The following is a 24479-nucleotide window of genomic DNA, read 5'->3' as shown; positions in this document are numbered from 1 at the left end:
TTTTTATATGATAAACCCTTTGGTCTTTGAAAAGGACATTGGGCATTCCTCATATTCCATAAATTCCACAACTAAGGGGCTGCTGGTAGGAGAGCATCCCTACTAGGCAATCCCACCAGAGAGAAGTTTTTATGTCAAGAGAGGGAGATAGGAACCCATAATCCAATCTGTGGATAAGCATTAAGCAGTCACTAAATCCCTACAATCCTCAGAACAAATCCAGATCAACATTGCTGTCCACTTGCCCAACACAAATTGGGATAAGAAATCAGGTGGGGAGGGGCGCCTGGGTGGCTTGGTTGGTTAAGCAGCTAACTCTTGCTTTTGGCTCAGGTGATGATTTCATGGTCATGGGATCAAGCCCCATGCTGGGCTCCTTGCTGGGCATTGAGCCTGCTTAAGATTCTCTCTCCCTCTCCCTCTACCCCTTCCCTGCTCGCTCTTGCTCTCTCTCTCAAAAAAAAAGAAGGGAGGAAGGAAGGAAGGAAGGAAGGAAGGAAGGAAGGAAGGAAGGAAGGAAGGAAGGGAGGGAGGGAGGGAGGGAGGGAGGGAGGAAGGGAGAAAGAAAAGAAAAGAAAAGAAAAGAAAAGAAAAGAAAAGAAAAGAAAGAGAGAAAGAAAGAAAACAAACAAATGAACAAATAGAGATCGGGTAGGGAGCTTTTTTCAGGGTTATGATAGAACTTTTTTAGTGTCTGTCTCCTTCCCCTACAATTTTAAGGTCTTCCAGAGCAAGAAGGCACCTGGAAAGGGACACTTGGAGGCCACAGAAACCACACATCCAGGGTCCCCCACCTGCCATGGTATTCTTACCAAAATCTTCCATAATTGGCCCTGAATGGCATCGAAGGCTTAGTCCTTAGACCCTAAGTCTGCACTTCGGCAGGGATAGGGTCTGAGGTCACCTTTCATCCTCACCTGCTTCTCCTAGTCCCGGTGTTGGGGCACCCCCCGCCCCCGCCTTGGCTCCCACGGTATCCTTTAGATTCTCTCTCTCCTTTATCTGTGAGTTTCTCCCTCTCATCTCCTCTCTCTCCTCCATTCCTTCTGTCTTCTATCGCCCATCTTGGGGCTCCTCTGATCTCTTCTTCCCTGTCTTGTCCTTCGGTAAGGAGAAAGATCTGGTTTCAGCACCACGGACAGAGACAGCGGGTGCGTTCGCCTAACTGGCTAGACCGGTACCTAGAGTTTACTCAGGCCGAGATCTGTGCAAGTGGTGAGTGCCCACGAGTTTCTTTGGGTGTGTGTGAATGTGCGTGTGTGAGTGTATATGCGAATGTGCTTGAGTCTGTGTGAACGCCTGTGCCTCTATGGGGCACACGCCTGTGGGCGTCTCTGGGTGCATCTGTGTGTTTGTATCTGTCTGTGCCGTGTCCCCGCCTGCTCCCCGCGTCCCTGGCTGAGAAAGGGGACGGGATGGGGACGCTCCGTTCTGGAGGTGGGGGAGGCAGCGGGTGGCTTAGTATCCCAGCCGGGCCTGGGGGCGTCATCCTTGCCCAGACGCGCGCCAGGCACCATGTGGCATGTGTGCCAGCCGGCACAGGCTGAGGGCATTCTGCCCAGCATGAGGGGAGGTGGGGAAGATGCAGGGAGCTAGGGACAGACAAGAAGAGTGGGGAGCTGAGCTCAGAACTCAACTCTGGGGCCAGGCCCTTTCTATCCTGCGTGAACTCCACCCACAGGTACACACATGAAAAAATGTACAAGTTACTTGCCATTGTGAGGGCCTAGACAAACAGATAACTCACATCACACACACATTTCCTGAGGAAAATGCACAGAAGGCAGGCGTGTTCTGGCTTGCACACATGTGTGCAAATCACCAGGTTCTTTGCACACAAGTTCCTGTACAAATGCACACACACACACATACAAACAACTAAGCCATTCTCAGAGGATGGGGCATATAAGAAGCATCTCTCTGTGTCACAGAGCAGGATCTCTCATTATGTGGGTGGGCACCCCCCTCCTATGATACCAGGCAACCCCTCTAAGGATCTTGTAGCTCCTATGACAACTCTGCCCTCCCCAACAAATGGGCAGACTTGCCCAGACCTGAGGGTGTCATCAGAGGTGCCTGCTCTCTGCACTCAGGGAAGGACATCTCTGTGCTTCATCTAGGAAAGAATGAGTGAGGGGGAAAAGGCATCCAAATATCTCCTGCCTTTCATCAGCCAGGCAGTTCTCATGCCCCCAGAGAGTCTGGTGTACTGGAGACAATCCTAGATTTCTCATCCCATTCTCAATACTAACTGGGCAGGTTATTTCTCAGTGAGATTTTTTTTTTTTATTTGAGAGAGAGAGAGAGAAGGGGAGGGGGGTAGAGGGAGAGAGAGAGAATCTTAAGCAGGCTTTGCATTCAGTGCAGTGCCCAGTGTGGGACTCAGTCCCACAACCCTGGGCTCATGACCTGAGCCAAAATCAAGAATTGGATGCTCAATTGACTGAGCCACCTAGGCACCTCTCTCGGTGAGATTTAAATATAATTCATGTAAAGAGTTTAGCTCATTAACTGGTCACTATTATTACCATTATATTAACAGTATGGAAAGAGTGGTTAGCAGGTTTGGATGAAATAATGTAGCCGAAGCTTACAGCACAGTGTCTAACCATAGTGGATTCTCAATGAGCACAAGTACAGTATGAATTTAGTGGTAGAATTTCAGGAACTTAGGCAGTTAAAGGGAGCTGAGACAGAATTCTCCCTCCAAATGAAAGAAGCATGCACTCCCAAGTGCAACAGGAAGAATGGAAGTTAGACACAGACACACAAAAAAGCTGAAGGATGAGGTGGGAAGCAATAGAATCAGGTGCGGAGAGGGGACCCCCTTGGGGTGAAGCATCCAGACCTCCATCCTTCAGGCCCATGGAAGTCCTTAGAGTGTCTCTATTCCAAATCTGAAGTCTTTATCCACATGTCTTCCCACTTATTTCTTCTCTGGGCTTCATCTCTGTAAACAGCAGCATCCAATTAGTTGCTCAAGCCAAAAACCTAGAGTCATCGTTGAATTCTTCCTACCTCTCATTCTCCATATAGACTCTCACCAAGAACCACTGATCCTTGCTCCAATATGTACCCAAGTCCAGGCTCTTCTCTCCTTCCTTAGTGCTTTCCTCTTAGCCAGATCACATCACCTCTCATCTGGGTCTCTGCTCTGACCTCCCACCTTGCCCTACTCTGTTCCATTCTCTCGCAGCAACTAGGGTAATCTTTTTAAATTGTAAGCAGGGCCTTTCACTCTCTGGCTTAAAATCTTCCAGCAGCTTCCTCAGCACATAGAATAAAACCCAAACTCTATCAGCTGGTTTGGGTCCCTCCCTCCCTCCCCAGAGTCATCTGCCTCTGCCTCTCCCTCTCCATACCTCATCCTCACTGGCCTTTCTTTCCACTCTGCACACACTAAGATAACCTCCCCACCCTAGGAACTGGATGGCTTTCTTGGCCCAACCAATCATCTTACCTTTCTCCCACTCTTCTTGGCTGGCTCCTTTTCATGCTTCAAGTCTGTTTGTCCACCCCCACCCTGAGCAAGCTTTCGGATGCTTTTATCCAAAGCAGGTCCTTGGTTATTCTCTAGTACAACATTCTATTATCTCCTTTGCAGCATTTTAACTGTTGCCTTACTTTTTTTTTTTTTTTTTTTTTTTTTTTTTGGTCTGCCTGTCTTGTTGGTCTGTAAGTTCTCTGAGGGCAGGGACCATAGCATTTGTTCTGTCCCCATGGTAAACTCTGAGCCCAGCATGAAATAGGTACTTAGTGTGTTTGAATGGCAGAATTGATGAATGCTTTGATATCTTGAGGGGTGGGGGTGGGTTGAGCAGGTCCTGTAGCCTGGGCTCCAACCTGCCCCATTAGGGGTCTGTCTCATCTCTCTTCCTCTCAGGAACCAGTCTGCTGGCAGCCTCCTAATTATATTTTACTTCACTATAAATCTTTTCGTTAAATATAATTGAAAAATACACCTTTTGAATCATCGCATTAACCTGGCATCCACTCTGAGACGGTAATTAAAAGCTTCCTAGAATGTCTCACCAGCTTGCGGAGAACTGACTTAGAGATCATCCTCTGTCAACCCCAAATGTGTATGCGCTAGCCTCCCTGTCCCTAGAGAAGGTAGAGGCCCTAAGTTCAGGCTTGGGGGGGGGTGGTGAGTATGTTCCCCCTCTTCTCTCTCGATTGCAGGATTCAGACAGCTGGGAGCAATGCCCAGACTCCTGACCAGCATTCCTCTGGGGCCTCAGGTCTGCTATCCTCCCCGTCCTCATTCTCTCCTCAGTTCCAGGCTCAGAGCTGTCCCAGGTGGAAGGTCAGGAAGGAAGGGGAAAAAGAAGGAACAAATGCTCTCCCAGCACCTAAATGAGTTGGATCTGTCCCAATAAGTCTTTGTAGCTCCCAGAAGGCAGGCTGTGGCATTGATGCTGGGAGAGGTTCTGCAATGTGGTAGGGTTAGAATTCAAAGTCAAAGCCAGGATCTGCGAATCTAACTAATAACATTGCCTCCTTTCAGAGTCCCAGTGTGGCCATTGGTGACTGGTGTCCTCAGGCCAGCCCCTCTCCCTTTCCAGGCCTCTGGTTCCTTAAACTCCAGGCCAGAGAGTTTAAGGATGAATTCTGGATTCATCTTTGACAATGCTCTTTTACACCTCGTATCTGATTCAGAAGCAAATCTGTCTGCTCTGCCTTCAAAATAAAATCCAGAATCTGACCACTTCTCATCATCCCACTGCTACCACCCTGGTCCAAACGGCAGCCCCCTCTCTCTTGGATGACCACAGTTTCTGCCTTTGGTACCTTCAGTCTATTTTTGGTGAAGCAGGCAGAGTGATTTTATTTATTTATTTATTTATTTAGTTAGTTAGTTAGTTAGTTAGTTTAGTAGACTCCATGCCTAATGTGGGGCTCAAACTCACGACCCTGAGATCAAGAGCCACATGCTCTACCAACTGAGGCAGCCAGGCAGCCCCATTTTTTTTTTTTTAAATAACAGCTTTGCTAAGCTATAATTCACTCATTTAAAGTGTACAATTCAGGGCGCCTGGGTGGCTCAGTCAGTTGGGTGTCCAACTCTTGATTTTGGCTCAGGTCATGATCCCATGTTTTGTGAGTTCGAGCCTCACATCAGGCTCTGTACTGATAGTGCGGGAGCCTGCTTAGGATTCTCTCTCTCCTTCCCTCTCTGCCCCTCCCTTACTCACACTCACGTGCTCTCTCTCAAATAAGTAAATAAACTGTAAAAATAAATAAAGTGTACAATTCAGTGGTTTCTTAGTATATTCATGGGGTTGTGACCATCACCACAATCAATTTTGAACATTTCATCACCCCATTTAACAGTCACTCCCCATTCCTCTCAACCCCCACAGCCCTCAGCAACCAAAAATAAAACATTACCTTCTCTAAGAAGCTTTTCCTGACTACCCCATCAAAAACTGCACCTCCTTTCCCTCTCCTTCCTTGCTTTATTTTTCTCTTTAATACATATCACCATCTAACATGCTATGTATGTCACACATTTATTATGTTCCCTTGTATTTTCCCCTTCTATTTGTGTGTATTCACACACAATCCCGCTGTGGGTAGAAGCTTTTTTTTTTTAATAGTAGACTCCCAGCACCTAGGACAGGACCAGGTACATAATAGGTGCTCAAGAAACAAATGTGGTATGAATGAACTCAATAATATAGGTATTGAGATCAAAGATCTCAAAAGTTGCATTCATGCTCTAGGGGCAGGCAATGAAGACTTATCCTGGGGTCCAGCTCTTGGGTGCATGAATTTATTTCTCTCTTCTTTTTTCTCTTTTGGTCTTCTTTTCTTTCCTGCCCTAGACACAATGTTCCATTCACCTCCACCCCCTGGGCAATCCCTAACACCAACTCTCTTGGTGTTGTCCAGGGGACTTGTTCCTCCTCCTTCTCTCCTTTTGCCCTTACCACCCCCTGACTCTTCCCCATTCTTCATTTTCAGATTCAATCCTGGAGAACATTAAATGAATGGTCTCTGGAAAGCTATTGGAAGAATAATCAGTCTCACTGTCTGAGTCCCCCAAGAATGGTGGCATTCATTTACTGTGCCCATGACTTGGGCCAAGCCTTGAGTTGAGTGCTTTTGACTAGCACTGTAAGATAGAACTTTCCGCAATGATAGAAATGTCCTGTTTCTGTTCTGTTCAATATGGTAGTCACTAGCCAATATAAGGTTATTAGGCATTTGAAATGTGACTGAGGAAATAAATTTTAAATTTTATTAAATTTTAATGAGTTTAAATTAAAAAAATTTTTTTTCAATGTTTATTTATTTTTGGGACAGAGAGAGAGCATGAACGGGGGAGGGGCAGAGAGAGAGGGAGACACAGAATTGGAAACAGGCTCCAGGCTCTGAGCCATCAGCCCAGAGCCCAACGCGGGGCTCGAACTCACGGACTGCAAGATCGTGACCTGGCTGAAGTCGGATGCTTAACCGACTGTGCCACCCAGGCGCCCCTAATGAATTTAAATTTAAATAGCTATATGTGGCTAGTGGCTTCCAATTGGGCAATGCAGATTTACACACATTATATAATCTTTACGATTATCTTGGAGAGTAGATATTATCCCCATTTTACAGATGAAGAGGAGTGGCTAATCATGATGAGAACCCACATTTCTTGGTTTCTAGACCCTTCTAAGGAGCTGTTTCAGGGCTTGGCATAGGAGTTATATGTATGAGAAAGGCATGGAAAGACAGTCATTCATTTTTTTCACTCAGTGAGACTTCATTGAACCTCATCTGCTAAAGACTGGGGATATATCCACAAATCTCTTACCGCATAACCTTCTGGGACACATTTTTATTCCCATTTGACAGATGAGAAAATTGTGACTCAGCCAGATTCAGCAACTACCAGATTTCCCTGCTCCCTTCTTCTTCCCTCACCTTTACTCTCTCACCCCTACTCCCTTCCCCCAGCCCCAGTCTATTCTCCCTATTGGAGCAACTGTGATCCTTTGAAACATTTGCCTGGTCATGTTTTCCCTCACTGGAGATTTGGCCAGGTTTCCCATTTTATTCCCAGAGAAAACCAAAGGCCTATGGGACCCCATGCATTCTGTGCCTCTCCCATTCCCACTCAGAACCTACCTGCTTCTCCTTTCCCCGGATCCCTCCAGTCCACTGGCCCCCTTGGGCCCTTCAGGCCCTGGCTTGCCTGTTTGCTGGCTGCTCCCTGATATCCACACTGCCAATTTCTTCATCCCCTGAAGGTCTTAGTTCAAATGCTGCTCTTCCAAATGAGGTCTACCCTAACCTTCAGCCTAAAATGGCAACCTCCACCCCCCCAACCTAGATTTGTCATGAACTTTTCCCCCTAACGCTTACCACCTACTAACATAATTTACTGATGTAAACGATGCCTATCTCCCAGCTAGAACATACATTTCTTGAAGGCAAGGATTTTTGTTTGAAATATTCTAGGGCCTCAAATAGTGCCTGGCACATGGTAGGTTATCAGTGAAAATGTGTCAAATAAATGAACAAGCGTACTCTAGGTATTCCTGCTTTTGCAGCAGGAAGGCTCAGATTTTAACTTGAGCTCCTTTGCTTCTAAAGCCAGAATTCTTTCCCTCAAAGTCATTTTTTAACTAAGAATTCTCTCCAGTCCCCTCCCCAGGTTCTCTCCCTTAAGGGTGGCTCTGGGCTCACACAATTTCTAGCCTAGGTAGGGATATGAATTCCTTTATATACTCTTGGCTACAATGCCCAGGAATTGAACTAATTTTACCAAAACTCAGAGATCTCCTTTCTTCAAGGCAGGAGGCCTGGGTCTGTTTTTCTGGCTGTGGCCCCAGCAGGTATCCCCCTCACCCCAACCCCAGACTCTGCTATTCCTTCCCCTCTCTGCTGAGGAGCCTAGACTTTTCCTTCTTTCAGTGGGGTAACTTGGGAATGTAGCCACTCCCACCACACCTCTGGATATGCAGTAACACAAAGGCAAGTAGGCATCATTTCCCCCCATCCGTTGACTTCTTACCCCATGAGGAAAGTGACAAGATATTTCCTCAAGGCATGGTGCATGGGCAGGACCTCTTCCTTGGAACAGGCAACTGGGATTGTTTGTGAGTCCATTAGGAGAATGGGAGTTAGATAACAGGAAGGCCTTCCTAAAGTTTGGAAATGAAACAAAGGTCTCTACTTATGGGCTAAGATAATGAAGTGCATTCATCTTTCTCTAACCCTGTCCTGTACCTCTTCAGTAACAGGTAAAAATGACTGCAGACTGTCCCCTCAGAGCTCATTCCTCCCCAATGTCTCTTCTCCTTCATTCTTCCTTGTCCCCTTTCCACCTCCCTTAGCTCAAAGCCACTTGCTGGGGCCCAAATGGAGAGACAGCTCCAAATGTGCCCCAGGGAATATTAAGCCATGTCCAGAGGGAAGAGCTGGTGTCTGATGTGCAGCCCAACCACCTTCTGGCAGTGAGGTTTGAGGGATACCAGAGTCCAGTACCAGCTCTGCTGGATCACCACTGTGTGGTCCAGAAAAATCAGTCAACCTCTCTGAGCCTTAGCTTTCTCATCTGTAAAATAGGACTAACAAGATCTGCTCTACAGCATCGTGTGATTAGGAGATGGCTCATGGGAAGTTCCCGGCACAGGATAGGCACTTAATAGTTGGTACTGTTATGACTAATATTACTTAGGCTCCAGGATGCCCTCTCTTCCATCCCCATGGATGAGGGAGGGCCTTTTCCTCCATCATTCTCTATTCCTCCAGTTCAGATGAAAGTTCCAGATGGAGCCTCCAATCACACTCTGCTCTAATTGAACCTCTACACTCTGCTAGAATTCTTTTCCTAAAACTAACTTCCTGGAAGTTCCCCACCACCTACCAGGACACAGCAAGCACAGTGATTAAGAGTTTGGGTTCTGGGGTCAAACCTGGGTTTGATACTCAATTCTATCACTTCCTAGCTGTATCTGTTAGGCAAGTTATTTGGTATCCCTAAGCCTCAGTTTACTTATCTGAAAAACAGGACAACAGTACTTGCTTTGTGTGGTTGTTGCAATAAAGGCAATTGGTACAAAGCATTTGGCACATGGAAGATGCTAGCCCTATTATCATAATGACATGAAAAAATCATAAATCCTGAGCATGACATGCAAGGTTATCTATAGAAGTTAGACTTCCCAATTTTTAGAGCAGGATTGTCAGAATGAAGCACCTGGCCTGCGCATCCAACCTGTTTCCTGCCATCCTCCACACGAACCCTATGTTTTGGTTGGCACAGTGCGTTACTCACCATCCCCATGCTGAGACCTCTCAGTGCCTTTGCACATGCTGTTCTTACTACCTCGAAAATTCTTTCTCTCCTTGCCCAACTGGTAAACTCCTACTCATCAGTTAAGACCTAAGTCAAGCCTACTGCCCTCTGTGAAGCCTTTCCAGACCTAGGGTCTGGGATCACATCCTGGTGCTCCACCACTCCAGCCCTTTACCTCTGTTTAACATCAGGTAGAGAGCCACAGGCCTTAGGAGCAGGCTGCCTGGGTTGGAATTCTAGCTCTGCCACTTCCTACCACTTCATTTGTTACTTCACTCGTTTGTGCCTCAGTGTCCTGATCTGGAAAGTGAGATCATGATAATATCTGATAAGGGTCTGAGGAGTAAATGAGTTACTATGTAAAAATAATTTGGTCCCACACTTAGCACAGAATAAATGTCCAGTAAGGTGAAGCTGTCATAATTATTATTCCAGCCTCTTTTGCTTTCCAGGACAGAACTCAGTCTACATGTTGGTCTTCCAGACCAGGCTATGAGATTTGAGGGTAGAGGCTGGAGCTGATCCATGAAGCTCATGCAGAGTGGATACTTGGCACCTCTGCCAGGGTGGACAGTCACAAAATCTCTCCTTTATCAAGAGCTTTCTCATCTGTCCTTCAGGATAATACTATGAAACTGGGTCCAAGGTTCTTCCCACTTTACAGATGAGGAAATTGAGGCCCAGAGGAAAAGCCTACAGGTCCTAGTAAGCAAGCAAGTAGCAGGGCCAAGTTTTACCCTTGGACTCAGATGACTCCAGTCACCTCCCCCTCCCCAGCCTCAGTTTTCTCATCTATGGAATGGGATGGTAGCTGTTTTTCTAATCTCTCAGGTTTACTGTATGGACTAATATATATAAATATAAAAGGAAGAATGGGGTTTGATTCTCCCCTTATAAATTGGGTAATGCTTTGTCTAAGATAAAAATAAGAACTTCTCTGGGGGTGAAACTGAGGAGTAGCTGAGACTCAAATGGTCCCGAAGCCCCAATTCACCCCTCTCCCTAGGGCTTGTCTGCAGCCTGGGGCCAATTCAGCAACCTTCCTCCTTTCCTGGGCCCACTGCCAGCCCCTCCACCCCTTCCCCCTACCCATTGCCACTGGAAGACAATGGTGGGCAGGCCCGGCCTTTGTGAGAGGGGTCAGGCCAGTTAATCTCAGACTGGGCTGGGGAGGGGCATGTAGGAGGACTAGGGGAAGGGAGAGGGGGCTGCATGTGGGGACAGACAACAGAGGGCTTGTGAGGGTCTTGGGGGGGTGGGGGTGGAGAGACACTAGAGGCCAGGGGCCTGAGGAGTAAATGCTTCAAACAGGCTTTGGGGAGCGTTTCCTCCGAATGTAGATTTGAGCTCCTATTAAACTTGCCAAAAATTTGTGTTAGCTAATGGATTCTTAATTCTGTCTAAAATGAGAGAGGGAAAATTATGCCATTCATCTTGTATTGGTTTGAAATTACATCTGACACCTAATCGATCATACTGTGGAACATTAACTCTTTGGAAGAGACCCAACTTTTCCTCTCTCCCTTGCTTTCCAGCGCTCTCGTGCCACCCCCACCCCCTGATTCCTTCTTTTGTATTTCATTAACTAAGCAAAGCTTTGGCTGTCTCTGGGGGTGAGGAGTGGGAGTTAGGGAAAGTGTTCATTTGAATCAAAAGAGATAACTAGGCCCCCCAATCTTTTGCCCAAGACCAGGGCCCCTGCTTCCAACCTTCAAGTGACCTCTCTCTTCCTGCATTTTCCTATGTATTCCGAGATCTAGAAAAGCAGAAAGAAAGAAAGAAAGGCGTTGGGGTGTGGGGTGACCTCAGAACCACCTTGGGGGCACCAGAGAGAGGCCTGGAGCCAGGCAAAGCTGAGCTAGCACCTGGGGCTAGGGCAGGGGCCGTGGCAGGGGGTTCACCTGCGACTTGCTTGGCAGATGGGTGAGGAGGAGGAGGGCAGATGACAATAGATTTACCTCTGGGGATCCTGATGAGCTCTGACTGAAAACCCCAACTCCAGACCGGCTTTCCAGGAGGAGGACTTTCTGGCAGCAGAGAGAACCCACTGGAGGCCAACAGACCTGGGCTGGGATCCTGGCTTCATTCCTGACAAGCTGTGTGACCTTGGGCAAGTTACATAATGCCTCTGAGTCTCAGTTTCCTTCTCTGTCAGAGCAGGATAATAACACAGGCATAGGGCTCAGGTGAGGACTAGATGAAATAATCCAGGTAAAGGGGGAACAGAGCCCATTGGCAGGCACACAGTAGGTACCCAATAAAGGTGACAGAATCCGGATCAACACTCCCCCTCCCTGATACTTCTACTTCCCCACTTCCCTTCCCACCCCCCTTCTTCCCTTTTCTCTCCTACCTCCAGTGCCTGGTTCCCAGGCAGACCTGGGCTGAGAAGCCACGAGGTCAGGTCTGTAAGAGCCAATGTCTTCTCCTAAGAGGACACCAAAGGAGGCCTAGGCCCCCTGGGTCTCTGCAGGGCCCCTAGCCCTCTTCTTTCCTGGAGCTCCTCTGTCTCCTCCTAAAGTTGTAGGGGTTGTCTCCTGCATGGAGAGCTCTCTGAGCACCTTCCACCCTGCCTGGGTCTCTGGAGGAAAAGGAGCTCTGGGAAGTGAGGCCAGGAGGAGGGGCACCCCAGCTGGGATAGAGCCACTTGCTTTTACTCAACATCCCTGACTTCTCCTGTGGTTTCCAAAGGGTGTCTGTCCCCAGTTTGATTATCCCATATTTTATCAGGAAGGGGTGGATTGGGCGGGGAGTGGGGGCTTGTCACTCAAGAGCAAGGGAGGACAAAGGGAACCAGGTAGGTGTGAGAGTGGGGAGGGGGGCAGGGACATCACCCCCATCTCTATTCCCTGGGAGGTACCATGGATTCTCCCTCAGGTTGGCTTTAGGCACTATGCGAAAAGAAGCTTCCACAGCCCTCCAGCTCCATGTGAAGGGAGTCATCATGGAAGGAATGTGGCATGCACCTCTGGCACAGAGGACGCATGGGGGCTGAGGGCCTCTTTCACTGTATATCAGGGTAGTCTCATCTTCTCAGCATAGACTTCATTCTCAGTTAAGCACCCATAAATACCTGAATGAGTGAATGTACAGGTGAAGGGACCTGGCTGGTTTAAGTGACCAGTCAAGGTCACATAAGGAATCATTAACTCCTATCAGGTATCTGCTCCAAGTGCCAGAAAGAACTGCCTAGAATGCTCCGACTGTATTCTTGAGCCTTGTGGAGGAGCCCCGTGTGAAGACTATGAATAATGGTGAAACATCACCCAGCACCCTCATTTTACAGAGGAATGCAAGACTAAGAAAGGGGGTCCGATTGACCAGGGCCACAGGGTGAGGCAGGGCAGCTGAGGATGTGAGGCCCTGGCTCTCAGTCCAGTGCTCTTCTGTACCCACATCATGAATCTGAAGGGACATTTTCTAGGCCTCTTGTCCATTCCCAGCAGAGCCTACGTGGTTTCTGGGGAATGGGCTGGAGTTTTGGGAGGGAGTCCGGAGAGCTGCTGAAAGAGGCTTTCCCTGAAGAGAGAAAAGCAGAGGGGGGTGGTGAGGTTTCTTAACTCCCTCTCCCGCCCCAACACACATACAAACACACAGCGGCAGGAATTTTATTTCCAAATGTCCCTTCTCTGGGGAGCTTGCTGTTTCCCAGGAGACGCCTGGTGGAGATGCCCCTTCCTGCCAGCCTCCCTGGCAGCCACTAGGCGGCTGTGGCTCCCTTTTCTGCCTAGAGACGCCACAGCAAGGGTCCCACGTGGTTTGTATTAATAGGAAGTGGAGCCCAGGACTACAGACACAGAGGATGGAACAGTCCAGCCAGGGGTGGGTGGGCAGCCAGGCCAGTAGACTGAGGCAGCCTCTCCCAGGGCCACATTGATCAAGGGCCCCAGGCAGCCTGGCATGTCTAGATACATGTGCTGACCTGCTTCTGGTCACCAGAGAAAAAAGAAAACAATCCTCCCTGACATCTTCTTCCCCAAACTGGAAATGTTTTTGTGTTTTTATCTTAAATATAAAAGTAATGCATGACTGTTACAAAAATAGATAATTCCAACAAAACAGAATGAACAAAAGCTCCAGACTCAAATTTTAGGATCTGTCTTTTCCCATAGGAAAGCAATCAGCCTCTAGAAAAGAGTCCAAGGCAAAAGTCTGCTTTGTTCAGGAAGAAGTGGGAAGGTATCATGACACTGTGGAAAGTTCTAGAATTTTGGAGGTCCTCCTGAAGCAAACACCCTTATACTGGAGAGACTGCTATGTGTATCTGTCTGTTTTCCCCTCAGAAGATCAGCCGCTTCAGAGTGGAGTTCTTCCCACTCACTCTGTGTTATTCCCACACTTCCACCTTCTGGGTGCACCATGCTGCCCCAGTGTGGTCACCCAGGAAATGTGGGTTGGAAGAATAAATTCATGAACTTACAGATAAGGAAACAGACCCAGAGATAGACACTGAATTGCCAGAGTGGCCCAGATCATGTTCACAAATACAATGATTGCCACAGCTCTGGAAAAAACTGGCTTCAAATTCTCCACCAGCTCCCTCTTCCCCAGGGCTGTGGAGAGCTAAAGATTGGAGTTAGCCAAAGAGGGCAGGGCTACAGAAGAAATTTCCCAGGTCTGGCCCTTGGACAGGACAGCTCTGAGGCACTAGAGGGAGACTGTCAGGTCTTGTAGGAAGAGAGGCCCCACCCAAAGAGGGATGGGAGTGGTGGAGAGTCTGATGTGAATTTAGAAATTAAATCTATGCCAGGCCAGTGAGGTGGAGAGCAGTTTTGCCCTTCTACCCTGACAAGGAAGCAGATCTGATTGGAAGTTTCCACGTCACCTTCCAGTTAAGAAGGGATTTAAGTATATGGAGGAAACTTACCTCCTTCAAGGAGAAGGGACGGATTCATCCAACACAGCAGCAGGGATGGAAGCCAGCCCCTCATCTCCCTTTCTCTTCCTTGCTAGAGAGTCCCATTAACCATTGATAACTGTCAGGGAGGTATTAACCCCATTTTACAGATTAATAAACCAAGGCTAAAAAAGGTAAAGTTACTTGCCCAGGTAACAAACCAAGTGGCAGGACTAGAAAAGCCCTCCGGCCTGGCTCCCGGATGCTCTTTCCACTGAGGCCTCACCGCAACACCTGGAGTAGGGAGCCACCATTTTATGGCCAGACCACCCTCTGCTAGATTTGGGCACAGGTTCTCTAGCTCACAGAGGCCCGTGGGCTTCGTTTGAGCTCAGATCCTTGCCGTGTCCAGTGTTGTTTGGGCAGACCCTGTCCCTGCTTCCCCCTGAGAACTGGATTTAAGGCGCCTAGAGAGGCCTGCAGTCACCCGGGCTTGGCCCACGTGATCAGTGCTCCTGGAAGATGTCACCTTTCCCATTTTGCCAAGGCTTCTTCTGAAGTTCTCAGTCCATCACTGTGCTCCCTCCCCACCCCAAACCCTCCAGACTTTCCGGTTAGGGTGCAAAATTTTTGCCAAGGGCAGGTCCCAAGACCCGCGGCGTTCATGGCCCAGGGCGGGCGCCTTGGGCGGTAGCACTGAACCTGGCCCGCCACAGCTCCGCTCCTCCTTTGGGCCCTCCCCGCCCACGAAGGGGGGCAAAGGCTGCCCCTGCCCTTCCTCCTTGACCTGTCCAGCGGGCCGCAGCGGGACACCGAGGGGCCGGCAGCCCGAAGAGCGGCTGGGGGCGAGGGCCGGGGAAGGGGTCCGCAGATGCCGCCTCGGCCCCCCTTCCCTGACCGGGGCCCCCACGGTGTCGGGGAGCAGGAGGAATCAATCAGGATAATGAAGCCGCAGCCTGCCACGCACCGCGGGGGCACTGAGGAGCCGGGGCCAGTGCCAAGTCCGCCAGACGGTTCGGAGGAGCCGAGCCCGGCACGGCCCGGCGGCGGCGGCGGCGGCGGCGGCGGCGGCGGCGGCGGCGGCGGCGGCGGAGGAAACCCGGAGCCGGCGCGGAGGCCGGACGAAGCACCGCGCAGGTCCTTGGCAACAGCGCCTTGGCAACCGGGACGCCCGAGAGGAAACTTAAAGCTGCAGAGCCTCCTTTCCTCACCGCTGCCTCCTCCTGGACCTCAGGGAAAAGGGTCGTGCCCAGAGTTAGTGGTGGGAGTCAGGCCCTGTGCCTCTCGGGACTTGGGGGTCCAACTCATACCCTAACTCCTTCATTCATCAAATGTAGATTGAACCTACGTGCCCAAGCACGGGCTAGACACTGGGGAGGGGAACGGGCTGTGATTAAAAACATGAACAAAGTCCTGCCAAGAGGAGTTCACAGTCTAGCGCGCAAGGCAGACCAGACTGGCTGAGGTGAGCAAAACCCCGTACTACCCAGGATGAAGGGGCTTAGACTGGAGGGCTGAGGGGCTATTACAAAATAATCCTGCAGCACCTGCTTTGTTCTAGGCCGTGGGTTAGTTTGTTCCTGGATTGTGCTATTATCCCTCCAAAAGTCCTGTGAGATGGGTATTATTTTCATTACCATCATTTTCGATCCTATTTTAAAGAAGAATAATCAGGGGCACCTGGGTGGCTCAGTCAGTTAAGCCTCAGACTCTTGATTTCCGCTCAGGTCATGATCTCATGATTAGTGAGATCGAGCCCCTCATTGGTCTTTGCACTGGCAGTACAGAGCCTGCTTGGGATTCCCCCGCGCTCTGCTCCTCCCCTACTCACACGCACTCTCTCTCAAAATAAGTAAACATTAAAAAAAAAAAAAAAAAAGATGAACAATCAGAGGTCCAGAGTGCCAAAGGGACTTTTCCAAAATCCGATATTATGTTTTGGACAATTTAGGACTTTTGACTCTGGCCAGCTTTCATTGCAGCATGATGTCTGGAAGGTTAGACCTGAGTGAGGACTTCCCAATACAAATCATGTAGGAAATGAGGAGAAAGAGTAGCTGAAGGTAGAGATGGCTACTTCTCTCTTCTGCTGCCCACTAGACCAACCTTGTCTGCATGGCAGGCCTATATGTAAGCAGAGACAACTAGAAGGGGTGACCTCCAGAGGTCCCCCTGGTTCTGCAATTTGATGTCTCCTGCCTGAAGTCTAGGCACTGTGCCACCCTTCTGGGCAGCAGTATTTGGCGGGGGGCTGCAAACTAGGGGAGATTCCAGCCTTCTGAAACAAGGGGTCAGGGATGATGGGGGAGGATTAAAGGGGTGGGAAGGGGCTTTGGCAAAAGAAAGCCAGAGTCAATATCAATAGGAAGACTGGGCTTCATCTTCCCTTCTCTTGTCCACCTATCTTTCTCTTTCTGCACATCCATTCAGGTAAGAAATTTGTGCCAGGGCCTGGGGTAGGCTCAGAGACCTTTGGGAAGGCAAAAAATCACGCTGACTTTATAGCCAGACTCATCTGGTTTCAAATCCTGGCTCTGCCACTTATCAGCTATGTGAGCTTGGGCAGGTGATTCAGTCTCCCTGAACCTCACTCAGTTTCCGCCTCTGTAGAGTACAGACATTAGTATCTACCTTTCAGGGCTATTGTGAGACTTAAATGCATTGAGAAAAATGTATGTATGGTGTCGAGCACATGGTAGATGCTTAACAAATGATAACTTTAAAGATCTCTTTATTTTGATAGTCTGATAATGGCTCCCAAAGATATATCTACCTCTTAATCCCTGGAATCTGTGAATGTTACCATTCTGGAAAAGAAGATCTTTGTAGATGAGATTAAATTAAGAATCTTGAGATGCAGAGGGGGGGCCTGGGTTGCTCTGTCGGTTAAGCGTCTGACTGGCTCAGGTCATGATCTCATGGTTCGTGAGTTTGAGCCCTGAGTCAGGCTCTGTGCTGACAGTTTGGTGCCTGCTTTAGATTCTGTCTCACTCTCTCTGCCCCTCCTCTGCTCATGTTTTCTCCCACCTGCGCTCTCTCTTTCTCAAATAAATAAACATTAAAACAAAAAAAAAAGAATCTTGAGATGCAGAGATTATTCTGGATCATCTGGGTAGGCTCTAAATGCCACCACAAGTGTCCTTATAAGAGAGAGGCAGAGGAAGATTATACACACAGAGAAGAATAAAAGGTGATGTGAAGACAGAGGAAGAAATTGGGAGTGATGCAGTCACAAGCAAATAAATGCCAAAGACCACTAGAAGCTGAAAGAATAGATTCTCCCTTAGGGCTTCCAGAGAGAGAGCACAGTCCTGCCAACACCTTGATTTTGGCCCAGTGAAACTGATGTTGAACTACTGGCCTCCAGAAATGTGAGTGAATAAATTTGTTGGTTTTTGTTTTTGTTTTTGTTTTTGTTTTGTTTTGTTTTTAAGCAACCAAAGTTATGGTAATTTGTTACAGAAGCTATGGAAAATGAATACATTTACAATGGAGTTTCCAGCTTTTTTTTTTAAGTTTATTTATTTATTTTAAGAGAGAGAGAGAGAAGGCACAAGCAGGGGAGGGGCAGAGAGGGGGAGAAAGAGAGAATCTCAAGCAGGCTCTGCACTGTCAGCTTAGAGCCTGACTCGGGTTCAATCTCTCAAACCACAAGATCACGACCTGAGTCAAAATCAAGAGTCAGATGCTTAAGCTTAACCAACAGAGCCACCCAGGAGCCCCAGTGGAGATTCCATCTTGAACAAAACCCAGTACCTTCCCTCTAGGAGTTCAAAGTCCAATGGGAAATGAGAGAACTAAACAGTGCATAGGGATGCCCAGAAGGTAGAAGAGGAAGGTAGGTAAGGCTGTTGGAGTTAGGGAAGGAATTAGCCAGGTGAGGGGCTAAAGCAGGAAGGGCATTCCAAGCAGAGGAAACAGTGTCAGTAAAGGGGTAGGGAAGAACATTGACTTTAGAAGACTGTCCATGTTTGGGAGGACAGGTGCATGGGGATGTAGGGGGTGGTATGACAGAACTGCTGAGGTAGTTGGCAGGGGCAAGAGGGCCAAGTAGTTTCCAACCCAGAATGGAATCAACCCCTCCACTTTGTGCTGCACTGGGCTTCAAATCAGAGAATGCTAGACTGACCCTAGGCCTTAGAGACCATCCAGTGCAGTCCTCCCATTTCACACATAGGGAAATTGAGGCCCATAGAGAGTGAGTTCATCGAGGGAATAAGCTACAATAAGATGGCTACACTCTGGCCTCTCTCTTGAGCCTCCCTCTTGAGTGTTCCATGTCTGAGGGTCTCAGAGATGCTGCCTGATGGTCCCTCTGTAGAACACATCCAAAAAACACAAACCCTGTGGTCTCTAAACAAAGGGAGTTATTTGCATATTATTTGCATGTTGCTAATTAGATGAGAGAAGCAGATTCACTTAGCCTTCTCCCTTTGTGTCCCCCCGTCCTATGTCCTTCTCATGGAGTTCTTCTTCCTCATCCATCTGTTGACCTCAGCAACTTCTCCCATAATTCCAGCCCAAGCCTCTCCCCCAAAGGCCCCTTACTCAGCTCCTGCACAACCCCTTCTGTATTAAGTATTTGGTCCTGTCTGGAAAAAGTACCTGGTGGGTCTTTAGTCTGAGTGGAGGATCTTGGAGCAGGTTATGGTGGAAAGGGAGGTGAGGGGTGTTCCAGCTTGAAGTTTTCTCTGGGAATGGGAAACAGTGAGCTCTGTCTCCTTATAGTCCAGGGGCTATCTGAATGGGGCTATGGAGTTGGAGGGGGGGAGAGTACTCCTTGGGGATCTGGTGGGCAGGTGCCAGCTGCATGCCCCAGGCCTGCCCCAAGCCTCTTGGCTGGCAGCCACACCAGTCCGTGAAGAAGCTGGCTTCTTTGAGGAAGGAGGATTCCTGGGGAAGGTCAGGAAGCATCCCTTGGCCTGGCAGTCTAACATGGAAAAGGCTGAGGTTACCATGAGAGTTCCTGTGGATCCTCCAATGGGGACAGCACATCCAGATTCTTAATGGCTGTCATCAACCTAGCTCAGAAAAAATGTGAGGCGCTGTGCTCAACTGAGCAGTGTCTCCTTGAGGGTAGGCACTCAGTAAATGTTTTCTGATAATGAGGGGCCACCTGTCTCATGAGAACAGGTAAGGAGGAAAGGGGGCCACAGAGAGGCATAGATTCTGCCTCTCTCACCTCTCATTAGCCTCCTCTTTCCTCTGAAATCAAAGCTATGCCCAGCGCCTCTCCCAAGTGAGATGTATAGGCTTGTCATATGATGACCACCAGAGAAGGCACCACACTGTAATCAAGACAGGTGCACAGGATGAGCACAGGTATCCCTAACCCCTACGCTGGCAGAGTTGCTGTGGTGCTTCATCACCATCATGGCTGACTCAAGGTAGCTGCCAGGAGCTGGGGAACATTGGTGCATTAGGATTCATGGAAAAACATGGCTCAGGCTAACAACTTGCAGGAACCAACCTGGTTAGGACAGTGGTCTGGATGTGGGAAGACTGCTCTGCATATGTGAATAATTCTTCTCCGTGCATGCGTAATAAGTGAGCTGCGTGTACACATGCTCCACGGGGCTTCAGCAAGCATCCTGACCTGCATGCACATATCCCAGTGCGCACAAGTGTATACTGCACAGGAGTGTCTTCATGGAATTCCATCTTCCTTCTTTCCTCCTCTGGGTCTTCTCTTCTTGTTTCCTGGTAAAATGGGAAGTGGCGTAGGAATATTAGTTTCACTATCCCCAGCCTTGATCCCTTGTGTTGAAGTTCCCTGCTTCCATTTGCCCATGACAGCAACTGGTGGATTCCCTCTTGGTCTTGAGTTGAGGGATCCCAGCTCCTGGGATGACCATCTTGCATCAATTCCTCTGACCTGGTGTGTACCATGCCACTTCCTCATCTAGTGTCCAAGTCGAGGGGAGAGGTGAGAGGAACTAGGGTGATGCTACAGGAGTGGGAATAGGAAGGGTGGATCAGATACTGTTCGATTTTGCCTGGGTCCCTCTGGAGCACTGCTGCTCATTTAAAATTCCGATTTAAAGCCGAGCGGCTCTTTAAATTTCCACATTAGCATGCCGCCCTGATGCCAGGCCAAGATGTTGGGATGGATTTGGCAGGAACGCCTCTAACAGCGGCAAGCAGCAGCATTTGCCAGCAATAAAACAACGCATGAATAAAAGAAAGCCGGCTTGGCAGCAGCAGCAGCCCAGGTAGCTGGGTGAGCCCAGGAGGGGCCCTCATATTTGGGGCTCAGAGGCATGAAGGCTTGTACAGGGGCATGTGTGAGTATAGGCCTCTGTGGCAGTCTTGCCTTCCCCCCTCACCCTCAATCTGTGCCTGCGGTGGAATTTGGGGTGAGGGCCCAGGCAGGATTGGGGTTTCTCCCCTGTGCCTGTCCCACCTCCTTCCCCACAGGCTTATCTTCTTTGAGGAGACAGATGTTGCCTTTGATGAGGACATAGGGACTTGGCCCAGAGCCTGAGTTGTCCTACTTCATTAGGGACCCAGAGAACAGGTGGGGTCAGAGAGAGCAACAATGCCTAGAGTGGCTTCCAGATCCATGACCCCAGGTACTGGGGTGCTGGGGGGCACTGTCAGGACAAGGCTACTGGGTCAAAGACACCATGAGGACTGAGTATTGATGCCAAGCTGGGTGGGAGAGATGCTCTGGGATGGGCAGTTGGCTAGAATTGGGAGTGGTCTGGGAGAGGAAGGGGCTGCCAAGCCTGATGTAACATTAACTTCCTGCAGATTCAGGTATTTTGTTTGAGGTCAGATGGCAAGGGCAGCAAAGATGTCAGATAAAGCCCCTGGGCTGAAGGCTGGGCACCTCCTAGAGGTCATTTTGTCCATTCCCTGCTTCCCAGGGTCTAGAGACTACAGCTCCAAAGGGCTGGCTGCTGGCTCCTGTGTTCTTCTGCTCCAATCACCTAGCTGAGGATCATCACTATCGCCCCAGACATTTCAAAGAACAAGCAGATTGTCTTGTTCTCACCATCTATCCCTCCTACTTGGTCAAACCATCTCCTTCTCTGAAGTCCAGGGGAACGGGACAGGAGCAAACAGAGGAGTGGCAACAGATGGTCTCTGCAGTCTCAGCTAAGGCAGAAAAGAGGGGTTTTCTTCAGAGCACCCTTTTCTGATGGAACTCTTCTCCTCCAGCTCATGAGTGATTTCAGGACCCACATGGAGAGTTGTTGGGACTTTGAATTCTCTCCATCCCTGGAAAAGCTGGAGAGCATACAGGCAGGTCCAGGCACTGGTAAGGTAGGGGCCTCATATCCTGAGACTTGGTTTAGTCCTGTCCTGATGGATTTCTCCCCTCCCAGGGAGAATGAGGTGGCCTGACCTCCCAGGCACCCTGTTCTCCGGTCCATACATTGGGGATGACTCAACTCTGGGGTGAGGAAGTGGATAAAAAACTGAGTTTAGGCCAGAGGGATGTCTTTTTGTCATTTATTCATTCATCCAACAAATATTTACCAAATAGTTGCTTTATGCTAGGCACTGTGCTGGGCACTGGGAGCACTTTGGTGAATACAGATAGACGTGGTCACTGTCCTCGTGGAACTTCCCATCTGGTGGGGGAAATAGGATTATTATTATTCAAATGACTGCACAAATAAGTGTGAAATCACTGTTCTAAGTGCTCTGAAAGAAGAATATACAGTACCGTGAAAGTGTATAATCGGGGGACTTGGCTGAGTCCAAGGAGTTGAGGATGAGCTTGCAAAGGAGACAGAGAAAGAGCAGCCAGAGTGTAGAAGAATTGGCAGTGAAATCATAGAATCAAAGGAGAAGTTGGTCAATTGTGTTGAGAGATGCTGAGAGCTCATGAGACACCTATTCACCCTGACACCTCACCTGCTAGTTGTGAGTACAGGTATGGGAAGTCTCTGGCATTGTGCCTGGCTCACAGTTGGTGCTCTGTAATGTTAGCTCCCTTTCCCCCCTCCCCAAGCTGAGTCCTCCCTCCAGGGACCCTAGATTTCTGAAACAAAGGGGCCGCTTAGTCTCAGCCTCCTCTGTCAACTCAGACCCCAACCCCTAGCCATCCAGTCCTCAGTGAGGGATTCTGGGCTCCTCCCTGACTCTTCACATTGGTCCCATGGAGCCCTACCATTTCCTAACCTATTTACTCCTTTGTGTTGGCATTCCATGAAGAGGGGCTGGGGGCTGGGTCTCAGAGAAAGATGTCATTCTGGCTCTGCTTCTGGGCTGAGTCTGAGAAGGGAAGAGTGTTGGAATCCTCAGCAGCTCCCAAAGCTGCCCAGGGTGAATCTGAGTGTCTTAGGTAAGGAGCGGGAGTAGTTGGGGAGATGGGAGGGGGGCTGCCCACCCAAGGCGGCGTAGAGCCCAGAGCCTTTTCCATTGCAGACACCCCATCTGTCTCCCACAGAAGGCTCGGGTTGGAGGAGGTGCCGAAAAGGGGGGTATGGAGGGTGAAATTGTACAGTCTGTGATCTAGTATGACGGCAGTGAAGGTGCTGACTGGGGAGAAGGGTGGAGGGTCAGGGTGGGGTGTTGGCTGGGAGAACTAGAGGTCAGAAGCTGGCACTGGAGGTAGGGAAGATGACAGGGATACTCTGTGCTACCCTCCGTAAGGAGCCCTGTGTTTGATTTTGATTTATAGCTCCCCACCCCAATGACCACAGGGCAAAGAATCACACCCCTCTAGTCAACAAACCAGTAGTGTTCCTAAGCCAAGGACCGAGCTGGATTCATAGCATCTCCCTCTCTCCAGCAGTCAGACCTTTTCCAGACCTTAAAATAATATTTATTTAAATTTGGCAGTTTTCAGAGTGTTTCCTTTCACATATCACTTTAATTGATCCCGCTAAAATCTAGGGAGGTAAACATTATCATTCTTGATCTATAGATGAAGCAACAAGGAGTTTAAATAATTAAGTGGGGGCGCCTGGGTGGCTCAGTCAGTTAAGCATCCAACTCTTGGTTTCAGCTCAGGTCATGATCTCATGGTTTGTGAGTTCAAGCCCCACATCAGGCTCTGTGCTGACAGCATGGAGCCTGCTTGGGATTCTCTCTCCCTCTCTCTCTCAAAATAGGTAAATAAACTTAAAAATTAAAAAAAAAAAAAAGATTAAGTGAATAACTTGGATCACAGGAGAGTAAGGAGAGGGGGCCCTAACCTAGGTGTTCTGACATGCAGCCACTAGGTTATCCTTAGGCCTTCCTTGCTCCTCATTTTTGGTGATTCTGTACAGCCCCCACTGCCAGGTCAGGTTGGGGTTTTCTAGTAGATAGCTCAGAATAACTCCTTCCCTGTGACTGACAAACTTTGAGAGATACCCAGGCCTTTGGGAGATACATACATCCACATAGCTCCCACTCCTGGATACCAACATCCTGACACTAGGAAACTGGACATCCCCAGAGGGATGGGCCTCCCACATATAGAAATATGAGAGGGCTCTAGACTGGAAGTGGTCAGGAAATGAAGGCAAGGCAGGGGGTGGGGAGTGGAAATTGCCAGCCCAGTTAGTTGCCCTGTTATGGTCCACTCCAGGTCCTGAGTAGACCCTTGGGAATCCCTGTGGACACCCCCTCCCCACAATCCAAATTCTTTCTTTCTTTTTTTTTTTTAATATTTTATTTATTTATTTTTTTGAGAGAGAGAAAGAGAAAGTGAAAGAGTATGAGCAGGGGAGGGACAGAGAGAGAGGTAAACACAGAACCTGAAGTAGGCTCCAGGCTCTGAGCTGTCAGCACAGAGCCAGACACGGGGCTTGAACCCACAAACTGTGAGATCAGGACCTGAGCCGAAGTCAGGAGCTTAACCGACTTAGCCACCCAGGCACCCCCCCCCTCCACATCCCAAGTTCTAATACTCCCCCCACCACCTATATTTAAGAGAATATGATTCCACAGCTTTCCTACCTACTCCAGTCTTTTTTCCCACTCTTCCCTTTGGAAGTTCTTCCTCAGGTATAACTTTATTTCTTCAGGCTACAGCTTAATCCCTTTAAAAGCCCTTTAAAACAGGTGCCAAGGGAACCCAAGACAGGGCTTGGGTTATTAAATATAAATAGACAGGGGAGGGGAACTGAATATAGTCAGATATTTTATCTCTCAGTCCCTGCAAGTTATTGGGAAGAAGGCACTAGTGGTTGCTAAGCAACAGGTCTCCATAGAGGACAAGGCATGAGAGGAAAAAGCCTCTTTTGAATATTGAGGTGAGAGGGTAGGGAAGGTGGGGTCAAAGGGCTATGGACCGGCAGGTCTCAGGCTACGGGAATGATTGGTTTGTCCTCCAAGAACAGCCCTATTCCCCAGGCCTTAGTAAACTCCGCCTTTACAGTTTTTCGGATTGGTGGAAGGAGGAAG

General features: G+C 49.0%; 1 protein-coding gene and 1 long non-coding RNA gene across 22 annotated transcripts in view; both read right to left on the bottom strand.

Annotated features, from left to right (window-relative positions):
- Positions 1 to 553: 553 nt before the first annotated feature.
- Positions 554 to 11624, bottom strand: LOC123382089. The gene is made up of 3 exons (XR_006589894.1): positions 11254 to 11624; positions 8009 to 8138; positions 554 to 2950 (listed from the first exon to the last, which is right to left on the bottom strand). It is a non-coding gene; the product is annotated as an uncharacterized LOC123382089 (long non-coding RNA).
- Positions 11625 to 18484: 6860 nt separating this feature from the next.
- The window catches only part of CDK12 (cyclin dependent kinase 12), a 78172-nt gene continuing 72177 nt past the window's right edge, over positions 18485 to 24479 (bottom strand). For all 21 annotated transcript variants that reach the window (XR_006589874.1, XR_006589877.1, XR_006589871.1 and 18 more), the window contains 2 exons: positions 21618 to 21712; positions 18485 to 19832 (listed from right to left, as the gene is read on the bottom strand). The gene's annotated coding sequence lies outside the window, so the exon portion shown is untranslated. The remainder of the gene's footprint in view (positions 19833 to 21617; positions 21713 to 24479) is intronic.

This window comes from Felis catus, chromosome E1 (assembly GCF_018350175.1).
Source record: "Felis catus isolate Fca126 chromosome E1, F.catus_Fca126_mat1.0, whole genome shotgun sequence".
Taxonomy (NCBI): domain Eukaryota; kingdom Metazoa; phylum Chordata; class Mammalia; order Carnivora; family Felidae; genus Felis; species Felis catus.
This window is presented reverse-complemented; position numbering and strand designations above follow the sequence as displayed.